The 12774-nt window shown below is 50.8% G+C and overlaps 1 pseudogene; it reads left to right on the top strand.

Moving 5' to 3' along the window:
* The first annotated feature begins 396 nt into the window (after nt 1–396).
* The window catches only part of LOC149343986 (uncharacterized), a 72685-nt pseudogene continuing 60307 nt past the window's right edge, over nt 397–12774 (top strand).

Raw genomic sequence — 12774 nt, 5'->3', positions numbered from 1 at the left:
AAAACACCAGGCCACCATACCCCTGCATTAACCCACCTTCCAAGCATCAAGTCTGGGAGGCGCATACATGCAGATAGGGGAGCCAGCTAGGCGGCTCTTGCAGAGCAGCATATACTCTCCGCACCAAAGCGCGTTTCTCCAGAAACAGATTGCACGCAAAAAGAAAACGGATACTGTAAGGGTGTGATGTCAATGTCGTTCTTAATTGTTCATTGTGTAAGGAAGACGACGGGCATACGCGCAAGCCGCATTGCCATCGCCTGGTGCACGCTTGCCTGACCTCGGACTGCTGTTAGCCCTGCTCCCGTTGTGAAGCTTCGCTGAACAAATCCCACCTTACATTTGGTGCAGGTGCTCGCCCAGGAACTACGCAGCCTAACGCTACCCCCTACCGCGATGCCTTCGACCCACCAAGCCGTACAAGTGAGCCCGGCCGCCGTCGTCTGTGCTGGTTCTCTCCGCCAGCGGGACCCCGCTATCTTCAGCGGCACGGACGACCATGATGTTGAAGATTGGCTCACATTGTATGAGCGGGTGAGAGCATACAACAAGTGGGACGCGGAAACCAAGCTGACCAATGTGATATTATATCTGACGGGCGTGGCAAATCTGTGGTATCGGAACCACGAGGCGGACATTACATCATGGTCCGTTTTCAAAACGAACTTCTCTGAGGTGTTCGGCCGCCCGCCTGTCAGAAAACTCCGTGCCGAACAGCGCTTGCGTGCGCGGTCGCAGCAGGTAGGAGAGAACTTCACGAGTTACATCGAGGATGTCGTCGACCTGTGCAAGAGGGTGAACGCACAGATGACCGAAGCCGACAAGATCAGGCATATCCTCAAGGGCATAGATGACGACGCCTTTCAGATGTTGTTGGCGCGAGACCTGCGCACCGTCGCCGAAGTCGTCACCCTATGTCAGAGCTTCGACGAACTACGCAAGCAGAGGGCTCTGACATGCGAATACACACGAGCATCGACACGCTTGCTGGCCTGAACGATGCAAGAGACCAGTCATCTCTCCTGCCGCAAATCAAGAGCTTCATCCGTGAAGAAGTTGCTCGGCAGCTCTCGCTTATTTCAAGCCATCACGAGCCATCAGCACACATAACTCCGACCCTGAGGCACGTTATTCAAGTCTGCACGAACAAACGTAGCGTTTAAAACAGGACACAGAAAGATGAGGACAGGACAGGTCCTGTTTTAAACGATACATTTGTTCGTTCAGATTATGTATGACCAACTGGCCCCACAGTGTACACTGTTAAACGTTATTCAAGCACAGGTCGCCGAGGCTCTCCGTTGTTGCGCGACCTCGACCACCTACCTATGCTCCGCATCCTGGTCCTTTTCGAGAACCTGCTACTTTTATTCCACCGCCTGCTCATCTGCAAACCTCCTGGGGCACGCCTGATAACATTCGACCGCCAGCTCAACTGGGCAACTCCTGGCGCACGCCTGACAACCGCCCGATTTGCTACTTCTCACGACCACGTCCTCACGACCACGTTCATAAGTTTCCGGTTACTGGTCCCAGCGACAGTATTCGCCTCCTGCAGAGCCGCCCCTAAGCCGTTCTCTGTCTCCTGAGAGCACCGCCTTCTCTGGACGCCGTTCGCCTTCTCCACGTTGGCGCTCCATCTCTCCGATGCGACGGCGTCCCTCGACCACTCAAGAGCAAAACTAGTTGCCGCAGTTCCTGAGGCGAGAACTGCGCAGTCGTCGAAATTTTAAAGGCCTCGTTTGTCTGCTGCTCATTTAATTGAAGTTTTTGTAGAGGGCTTATCTGTCATGGCGCTTGTCGACACCGTTGCTGCGGTTTCTGTCATGGATGCAGCGCTTGGCCGCTCTTTGAGGAAAGTGAAGATGCCCCTTTCTGGCCTGTCGTTACGAACTGCAAGTGCGCACCTCCTCATCCAGCCGTTAGCAGCGTGTACTCCTCGAGTAGTCATAGAAGACATTTTATATTTGGTCGAGTTCATCGTTCTGCCGTCCTGTTCGCATTCGATAATCTTGGGCTGGGACTTCCTATCGCTCCACGACGCGGTCATCGACTGTGCTCGTGCTCAAGTCGAGCTGTCTACACTGCCGAATCCCGTGCAAGAGACTGAAATTTGTGGTGCCCTGTTTCTGTCAAAGCTTTTGTCGCCGACAGTACCGATATTCCTGCATGTTCTTCCGGGATTGTGCCTCTCTCCTGCGACTGCGTTCGCGATGCCAGTGTTATCTTCACGCCGTCTCCTACCTTTCTACGCTGCCATTGTCTGCCTCTGCCTTATGCCCTGCTCACTTTATCCGCCGGCCTCACCGCACTGTGGGTATTAAACCCGTTTTCCAGCCCCTTCGCACTGCGCCGCGGGGAGTGCGTCGGAACCGTGCAGCTCTTTTATTATATTTTCAACCACCCCGACGCTGCCGCAGAATCACCGCCGGTCGCCATGGACGCCCTCAGCTCACCTACTCCTGCGCTCGCCACGTTGTCGACAGATCTATTTCTTCGCTCTATTGACGCCAGTCTTCTGCCAACTCAGCGAACCCAGCTTCTTGCGCACAACGACTGTGGAGCACCGCATTGACACCGGCGCCCATGACCCTCTGCGCCAGCGCCCATATCGTGTTTCCGCCGCTGAACGACGAGTTCTTGAAGAACAGGTAGACAACATGCTTCAGAGCGGCGTTATTCAGCCTTCCACCAGCCCCTGGGGCTCACCAATTGTCGTCGTCAACAAGGATGGCTCCGTTCGATTTTGCGTCGATTACCGCCGCATTAATAAGATCACACGCAAAGACGTCTACCCTTCGCCCCGTATTGATGACGCTCTGGACTGTCTACAAGGCGCGGAGCTCTCGCGTTTGTGACCCCTGGCGGCCTCTACGAGTTTAACGTAGAGTTTTTGTTCGGCGCTGTTTGGCGGTTACGGTGCCTCCTGTTTGCAGTTTCGCCACGGTGTCGTTTACGCCCAGTTTTACCCCGGGAATCGAACCTCATTTTTCCGCAGAAATCGACCGTCAATAGCCAAGCCAGCACTGCATCGGCTGCCACCATCATCGCACGGTGTCATCGTGCGACAGCCACGGAAGACAGCTGCTAGCCCTAGGCGCCTGCGCAAGACCGGAAAAAGAACCTCGCGACGGCACGGACTACATAAGGAGCAGCGGTGCCACACCCCTGTCATAGGAGCGAGCGACTCAGTCATGTCAACATCGCAATTGTACCTGACCGCAACGTATTTTGCAGGTGCGTAAATCTTTCCTTGCGTTTCTTGCTACACTGAGTCTCTCGCGGCTCGCACTATGGGTGAAAAACAGCCTACTACAATCAAAGAGCTTGCTAAGATCTTAAATTAACTTGCGGCTAATATTGTCAACCTGGGAGATGATGTTACAGAAGTCAAAATATCCGTTCAGTTTATGAGTGACAAGTTTGATGCCATTCAAACTACCCTTACTGAAGTCTGCACAGATCTAAAGGATCTGCGGAAGGGTCATGATGGCCTGAAAAAAGAAAATGAAGAACTGAAGGAGGAATTAGCTGACACTAGAGCAGACCTTATTGAAATGAAACAACAGTAGACAAAAAACAACACTGAAATTAAAGGACTGCCACACAACTCCTCGGAATGTCTTGAGGACACTATCCAACTTCTTGGTGAGCAACTAGGCACTCCGATTGAAAGTTCCGAAATTGATGTTGTACACAGGGTACCCACAACAGAAAAAGGAAACCCAAACGCTATCGTCAGGTTCATCAGTTGCTCTTCTCGAAACAAGGTGCTCTGCTCCAGGCAGCAAAAGAGAAAAGGCTAACTGCAGCAGATTTTGGCTTTGAAGGCACAAATCCGGTCTACATAAACGAACATCTTTGTCCAGAGTACGAGATACTGCTTGGAAAGGCCACTCAGCTGCGCAAAGAAAAGCAGAGGAAATTTTCATGGGTATCGCAGGGCAAGATTCTTGTACGCAAGACTGAAACATCCTCAGTCATTCACATTTCACGAGAAGACGATCTTGCAAAGATTGTATAGATTTCATATTCGTGAATGAACTCTCAGATGTTCTCAGTATAGGAAGTAACTAACTGTAATACTGTCTTTATTATTAGCTCAACATAACTTTCAGTATGATGTGATCGCTTTGACAGAAACATGGCTAAAACCAAATGAACATATTAACTGGATTTACCATGGTCTCTGCTCCTCGCCCTAGCACACATAGAGGAGGCGGTGTGTTGTACGTGAAAGAACAACTTGAATACAAAATTATCTCTTCAGTGGATAATCAGACGCAGCAGGAACATGACATATTAATCATTGAACTAGTTAATGCAATAAACATTGCTGTAATTTACCGGCCTCCTAGTTCTAATGTGGGCAAGTTTCTTGATAGTCTGGAAACAGTTTTTGAACAGTTAGCGCGAAGGAATAAAAAGTGTATGGTGTGTGGTGATATTAACTTAGATTTGCTTGGAAGCTCTAACGATGCTTACAGAACACTTTTTGAGTCTTACGGGTTTTCGAACGTCATAACACACCCTACACGCGTTAGTCAAGCCGCTCCCGAGGAATATGCACCCGTCCCACCATGAGCAGCACTGCAGAGCCCGTGCGAAGGCACTCCATCGAGCGTACGGCTCCGGACGCCTTATGTGTAAACGCTGCCTGCACGGGTGATGAAACGACAGCAGCTTCATCCACCCTCCTGACACTACCTCTACCTCCAGACACCTCCCCAGAGGCTGCAGAGGAAGCCGCCATTGCACTTGCTATCACTCGCACGGAAGCCCGGTATATTTTAAATGACTCGAAAACTGGGATTGTAAATTTTGCTCAAGGCCGAGTTCATGTCTCTGCTTTTGGCATGCTGGACTCGCCCGATGCACCCCTGCCCCGCCAAGTGGAGCTGATATGAGCGCCTGTGCACTCCGGGAATCCTGGAAACGAGGCCGACAACCTTTTAGCCCAAGATTCTTTAAACCGGGCTCAGGTGGCCTCGGATCGAGGATTCACGAAAGACGCTTACACATCCAACACACATGCATACCAGTGGGGACTGGGAACATCCCGGTGCTGTGGCGCCACATGCTCTGGGTCGCTCCGCTCCCGCGTAACATGGACATGCCTTCACATGAACGCAGACGACAAGCGCGAGTTCGCACGCTTGAGAGGCTATATGGATCTAAAGAGGGCGTCTACTACGTGGACATCACAGGGCCGTCGCCCGCGGGTTTCTTCACGGCTGCCGTAGTCCACCGGGGAATGAATGTTGATGGGCTATCACGAGCGGAGGAAGTCGCAATAGCTCTCGCTGCCGCCGATCCAAAATCGAAAACGGTTATCACAGACTCTCGCCGGGCCTGTGAACTTTATCTTGCAGGTGTAATATCACCTCTTGCCTCCCAAATCCTAAGACGCGCTCCCGCCGATCCAACACGCCTAAAAGTGATCATCTGCGTCCTGGCCACTAGGGTCTGCGAGGCAATAAGGCTGCTGATGCGGCCGCCCGAGCGCTCACACACCGGGCTCCTCATCCTAGCTCTCCTGGTTCAGAAGCTCATAAACCGGTTCTGCGGTTCCGCGAAATCGTAATTCATAATTGCGACAGCCACCGTTTCTACCCGGCACCTGCCAAGGGGCTGAGTAAGGCGGAGGAGCGAACTCTGCGGCGCCTGCAGACAGGAACTCTTCTCTGTCCTGCCATAGGAAAACACTTTGATCCGAATCTTTCACATGGTGTGGGCATGTACTCACAATCCTCACCTTCCTTCCCCCTTCCCACACCCCACCCGAGAGGCATGGGAGACTGCCCTCCTCAAATGCTCCACACTGGAGTCCCAAAGGGCTCTAGTAAAGCGGGCGCGAGAAAGGGCCTCGTCGTGCAGTGTCCTGTACTAAGGATACCGTTTTCTGACCCTCAGTCTCTTTGCGTATTCAAGTTTTTCACCACCACCACGCACTCATTCAGCGAGCTGACGCAGGTATACAGAGCCTCACGCTAGCTCTACCCCCCACCCCACCCCTCCCTAGATAACACGCAACCCTCTGGCGCTGCTGACTGCAGACACACAATCCCCTCACCCCTACCTAGCCACTATCTTCCCTCCTTCCCCACTCCTGCTTGCGCCCTATGCCCAGAACTCTTCTTCTCTTCCCTCCACATCCTTTCTGTAAGGCTGACCCTCCCCCGCGGGACCTAGAGAACCAAGACCTGGGAGGACTGGAGACCCTGCTGAGCTCGGAGGACCCCGCCCGTGCAGACCATCGCCACCGGCCGGGCTGCCAGTGTTATGGACCTTAGGAACAGAAACACTCTTGAATGCAGTGGGGCCGTGCGGGGACCCTGGGGCGTGCCCCAAATTCCTGTTACAATAAAGTTTTTCTCTCTATCTCTCTGGTGGCGGTCGTCCCTTCCTGTACGGTGCGGTTCGGGTGCGTTCTAAGGGCAAGGCATTGCGCCGAACGTGTCGTGGCGTTCCTCCTTTCCTGTACGGTGCGGTTTGCGTGTCCACCAAGATGACAGAGAATTACTGTTTAATTTCCTTTCCTCAAAAAGCGTTGCGTTCAAAGGGCAAGGCATCGCACCGAACGGGTGGTGGCGTTCCGTGGACTGACTGGCAGCGCTCCAACACGCTGTGGCGTTCCACTCCTAAAGGCGTAGATTAAATGCTAATTAATGACGCTTAGTCATTAATCAGTAATTCGTCATTATTTCGTCATCAATTATGTGTGAGGTAAATCCAGTGGTGACGTCACCAGTGTCACATAAGCAAACTGCTGCGGAAAACGCTTTCGCCTCTACGCACTTTAGACAGTTTCGAACGCGCTGCATATACATGTGTTATGCCCGTAAACATTTGATGCTGAGGTGGTGGAGTGATCGCGGCTTCGGCCGCTTATCTGCTTTTTCAGCAGCGTCCGCTTTGGCGGGCGCGGTTGTTGCTGCGACGCGCGTCTTTTCTTTTTTCTCTTTCCTCTGACCTCTTGATTCTCCTCTATCTGCACGCGGCAGCGGTGGTGGCTCCGCTCGAGCCAGTACGCAGGCCCGTGCTATTTCCTTTTCACTCTTCTCCCAGTAACAACATTTCATGCTCACTCTCGGTTACCGAAAGACGAAGAAGTCAGGGAGCCATCGGGCTGTGGCTGCTCCTCTCTGCCAATCTTTGTGAATGTTTTGTGATCCGTGTTGAACATTTGTGTTCAAAAAGTTCAGATAACCTGCACTGCAACATCCTGGTATGATTCCGGCGATGGGTGTGGCTCCGCCGGTGCCGCACCCGGTCTCAACACCTGAATGCTCTCGTGACATTCCGTCAGGCCCAGCTCAGCTGGTCATACCAGCAGTGCAAGCCCTACCTGCTGCCTCAAACCTGGTGCCCTGCAGCTACCCTTCTGCTCCAGCTGCATCAGGCCCAGCATATCCAGACTCATGGCCATTGAACCACCGAAGCTTCCAACTTAAGCCGTGATCTGCCGCTACCTTCAGGTCAGGATGATTTTTCTGATTCGTCAGATTTTTCTACCACCATCTACATGAGCACTACTGCGAAGTCCCGAGAAGGGTCTGCGAGGTTAATACATGTGCCTTCAAAGCGTCGTTGCAGCTCAAAGCGTCGTTATCAAGTTGGAAAGACTGGGAGGTCGTGCTCTCGTCTCGGGACCCGCCATCGCAGCTTGCTGCGGTGCTTCGGGGTGCCGATGTCATGGAAAAACACCACATGAACGTTCCGACGCAGAGTGCGGTGGTCCAGGGACCCAAGGGGGATCTAAACACACTTGCCATAATAAAGTTTTTCTCTCTCTCTCTCTCAAAGCGGTTAGTTTTGAGTGTAGACACTCCGAACGTAATTCACTCAAACACCTAGGCACAACCTTACAGTTGTCTGGACACCGCATTACCCGCTTTAATCCATTGGCATTGAGGCAAGGATCCGAATCTGTGGCTACAGACGGTGTTCTTCAAGTTCGTCCCAACGAGCGTCTAAACCTTCTGGCAGTTGACACCCGTACAGCGCACGCTACAGATCGCCTTTTGCAAATATAACAAGCATAGATGGAGTTGCCGTTCAAGCCTATGAGCCCCGTCCCAGCAACTGCGGTGTTGGTGTCATCAAGGGTGTCCCCCTGGATCTTCCTCAATCGGAGATTTACTCTGCGCTCCTACAGAGAGCTCCTATCAAATCTGTCCACCGGCATGGCAATTCAGAAAACATCCGCATTGTATTTGCGACATACTCTGCGCCGCAATACGTTATTCTCGGCTATACCAGATACCGTGTGTACGAGTACATTCAGAAACCGCGCCAGTGCACCAAATGTCAGCTCTTCGGCCATGTGGCTAGCGCTTGTCGACGCCTTGCGCTGCTCCCGTTGTGGTGGGAGCCATGGCCGAAATGAATGTGCCAGCGATGACCCCCTTTGTCCAAACTGGGAAGCAGCATGAGGCCTGTTGTTGTAAGTTGGGACTTATTTAGCCGGAGGATAAATAGCATCCGCTGCGAGCAGTATCGATTAATAGCATTAGAGCATCAACTCTTAGCAGCTACAGCTCAGACGAAAGTTAGAATTTTCTAAACGAAAGCACCGAATAAACAGAAAAATACCTACCCAAACCTCTAGCTGTCATGCGCGGGGATACAAGAACTCGAATAATACAGAATATAAGACAGCAAAATCTGCTTTAATTGAGCAAAATAAAATCCGGCGAAGTCGCCGCAGAAAAATATCGCCGGGGAAGAAAGCTCAACAATCGGATATGATAAAGCGAGTCACCTGCGCATTGAGGACACAGTTGAGTTTCCTCCTCTTCCACCGCCCCAAAACGTTGAGCCACCTCCGATAGCGAGTACAAGTCTGAATACTCCACGGCAGCCGCAGTATGCACCCTGGAACCATTCGCGCGAAGGATCTATTCGCCAAAACTCCGACGGTACCAGTTCCCTACTGTGCTCGCTTGTTGAGGCCATCCGCGCTTTTCTTACACCAGTCTCCTCGCGGGTGGTACATGCCATCATTAGAATCCTTGACTTCATTTCACCTCTACTTGCACAATGGCAGTAGCAGTCAATAGACCAGCTACTCTCCCTAGCGTGCAAAGCATCCGTAACACGGCCACCATCTTTCAATGGAATGCCTGCAGCCTTCGTCCACGATTGTCTCATTTCCGACAATTCGTCTCAAAGTACCGTTTCCCGATTGTTGCCAATTCATAATCTCGTCTGCCTACTACTACCATTCGTCTTTCAGGCTATACCGTTCAGAACTCGATGACCGGCACTGACATCAGCAGAGTTCTTTTAGCTGTCCGGAAAGACGTCACCTCCAACCGACAACCGATACGTGCCGAATCACGGAATGAATATCTTGCAGCCACCGTGAAGATCATGAATCTGTCCTTCACAGTGATCGTTGGGTACATAACCCCGCGTGTCGCATTTGACGTTGACCGCCTTCACGATATAGTACGCAGTTCTCCTGCACCACACATCATGCGACTTCACTGCACACCATCCTGCTTGGGGAGGCACCAGATCAACAGCCAGAGGACAACAGTTATTTGATTTTGCACACTGCAACAATTTAACTTACCTCAACAATGGCTAGGCAACTTTTTATAAAGGTGCAAGGTCCAGTCAGTGCCCTTGACATTTCTGATTTCGGCGCATCTGTCGTCTTCAGCAACTTGGAATGTAGACATAGAAACTCATGGCAGCGATCATCTACCTACGTACTATTATTAAGGTTGGTGGTGCTTTTTTAAGTTCACAGGTACGCTACACGAATTGGGATGTTTTTTTCTCACAGTAGAGAAATTGGAGCTCTCACACCTTGATTATGAAAACTTCATTGATGCTGTAGCACGTGCTAAAACGACCAGCACTAAAGTTATAACCCTACCAAATGTGTACTCAAGTGTATATGCTGAATATGAGCGACAGCGAGCAATTCGCCGCAGAGCAGAGAGACGAGCACGCAGTACCAATAACAGAGAAGACATCAGCGTTGCTAGGCGCGCGCAGAAACATGTTCAGCGCCATTTAGTCAGCCCGCGCCATTAAATCCTTTTGAGTGCGTAGCTGTGAATGCGAATATTTGTCGTCTCGACGCAGCAGAGGCTTTCTGTTCTATATAATTGCTCGTTCAACAGCCGTATCGCTGCCACTACCTCCCCAAAGTCTCTTCACCTAACACCGCCCTCCTTGATGAACCGTTCACTATGGATGAACTTCATGCGGATCTTGTAACTACCAATAAAAGATCCTGCCCTGGACCAGATGGCATAAGCTACACTACCCTCTCTCACCTGACAACTAACGCCAAGGTTCAACTCCTCGCAGTTTATAACACCTCCTAGGAGTTCGGCCGCCTTGAAACGTGTTGGAAGCGTGAGCGTGTCATACCTATCCTCCATAGCCCTTCTAAGTTGCGTCGCAAAGTTGATGGAGAAAATGGTTCACTCCCGCTTAACCTGGGACCTGACGAACAGGGGAATTTATCCTCCGACCATGTCTGGTTTGCGAAAAGGACGCAGCAGCATTGACGGTGTTATGGCCCTTGCCAATTGTGTCAAACGCAGCAAAACAGTGCGATCTATGACCATTGCAGTGTTTCTTGGCGTGAAGGGAGTCTTTCACAATGTCACACATGAGGCAATTCACTAAGCTTTACAATCAATTGGCATTACTGGACGAATGTATAACTGGCTCCGTGACTATCTTCCGTCGATTTTTATGTCAACAAGCGAAGGTGACACAGCTCCGCATCAAATATCTCGCGGAGTACCTCAGGGAGGTATACTAAGTCCCACCCTTTTCAATCTCTCACTTGTTGGCTTGAGAAAATGCTTGCCATCGACAATTGAAATCTCCCTTTATGCAGATGACATCTGTATATGGTGTTCCGGACGCAATAGGCGCATTGTGCATGCCCGTCTACAGAGGGCAATAGGCTGCATTGAATCATTTTTAAGCAAGCGCGCTCTCACCATGTCGTCAGATAAAAGCTTAGCAATCGCATTTTCAAGGCGTGATCTTTCGCGCTACGTGCTGAAAGTTGCTGGTACTCCAATACCGTACCTCACAAGCCATAAATTTCTGGGGGTAACATTTGACAGGTCACTGTCATGGTCCCCACATGTGCAAGAGATGAAAATCAAGCTCTGCTCTTACGCCTCCATTTTTCGTATGCTCTCCACGAGCAGAAGAGGCTGTACTACATTGTGTAGGATTCCGCGCTCCAGTCTCCCAGCTCTGGAGGGTATTTCGCAAACAAATATTAAAATTTTTGAAGGTATGCAAGCTAAAGCCTTGCGAATCTGTCTCGGCCTTCCCAAAAACTCCTCCACAATGGGTACTCTAGCTGAGAGCAGACGTCTATCGGCATGAGTGCCGTTAACCCAGGACCTCCTTCGTGCCCAGGTGCGGTTTGTGGCTCGTGTACCAAACCATCCACTCGCTGAGTAGTACTGCATGGAGGAAATTTGTAACATTCCCCCATCACAGTACCAGCGTCCTGTCACAAACTTCACCGCACCTTGGAGGTATGCAGCATGGCAAATTAAGATCACAATCCCTGGCATTAAAAGAAAAACAAACACTTCCAATCCTGCACTTAAATAGTTTGCGCTTGAGGACATTCATAGTTGCTACAATGCGTACCGCCACATCTACACTGATGGCTCTGTCACGTGCTTATCATCAGAGATTGGCGTCTGGATTCCGTCAACGTGCACCACAATTTCAGCGATACTCAGTCACCGCACCTCGACTACTGCTACCGAGCTAGCTGCTTCTGCGTGTTGCATTTTCATTGACTCTCGTGCTGCATTACAGTCGATAAACTCATCAGCAAGCCTTCAGGAGCAGATCGTCGATGACTTGGACAGGTTACACACCAAGGCTTGTGAGTTACGTCACCGTGTTGTGCTTCAGTGGTTACCCGCTCACTACGGCCTCGCAGGCAATGATAGTGCTGACGATGCAGGAAGAGCGGCGCATGGCGACACCTCCTTGTTCCTACCCATTCTCGTAGTGATGGCGCGAGACTTCGCGCTAATAAATCCTAGCAGATGCAACGCCACGCAATTTAGATACACGTGACTGTAATTGCCTGCACCGAATTCGTCTGGGCGATATCTTTACAAAATTCTATCTTTACAAAATTGGTGTATCAAGTAGTAGCCCTCTGTGCCCGACATGTGGTGTGAGCGAGGATATTCAACACTTGATCTGCCACTGCCAAATCTTTAATACTCATCCCAAGGCACTGTTACGTGCTTTAGGACTTCGTCAGGACGACCATGTGCACCCGGAGCATGTCCTTGGACCCTGGCCTGATGCGACTTGCGCTGAGCGAGGGACAAAAGGTTTCTTAGTTTTTCTAAAGGACACGCGTTTAGTGGACATACTTTGATAGTCATTTAAGGGACACGGTTTTAGTGGACATACTTTGATAATCATGTGTGTTTGTGAGTGAGTGTTGAGTATTTTTGATGTCACCTTTTTTTTCTTCCTCTCTCTTTCACCCTCATCTGGAGTAGCATGCCAGGCCTATAACCAGGCAGACCACTCCATTATTCATTAAAGTCTCTCTCTCTCTCTACTCTCGGTTACGGGAGAGGCAGACATTTTTGTATTCCTGCTTTCTTTAGGAAGTAGCCTCCAGCTTCAGTTGAGTCTTTCGTATTGGGCGGTTAGGTGCGCTTCCATCATTTCCGTTAAAGGATTATAACAGTCCTAATTGTAGTAGTTTTTCATTTGGGGTGCGTTATGCACCTTTGCTTT

This window comes from Amblyomma mixtum, chromosome 5 (genome assembly GCF_055824585.1).
Source record: "Amblyomma mixtum isolate Tamu chromosome 5, ASM5582458v1, whole genome shotgun sequence".
Lineage (NCBI taxonomy): Eukaryota > Metazoa > Arthropoda > Arachnida > Ixodida > Ixodidae > Amblyomma > Amblyomma mixtum.
Note: the sequence above shows the minus strand (reverse complement) of the source record. Positions and strands in the feature narration are given on the sequence as shown.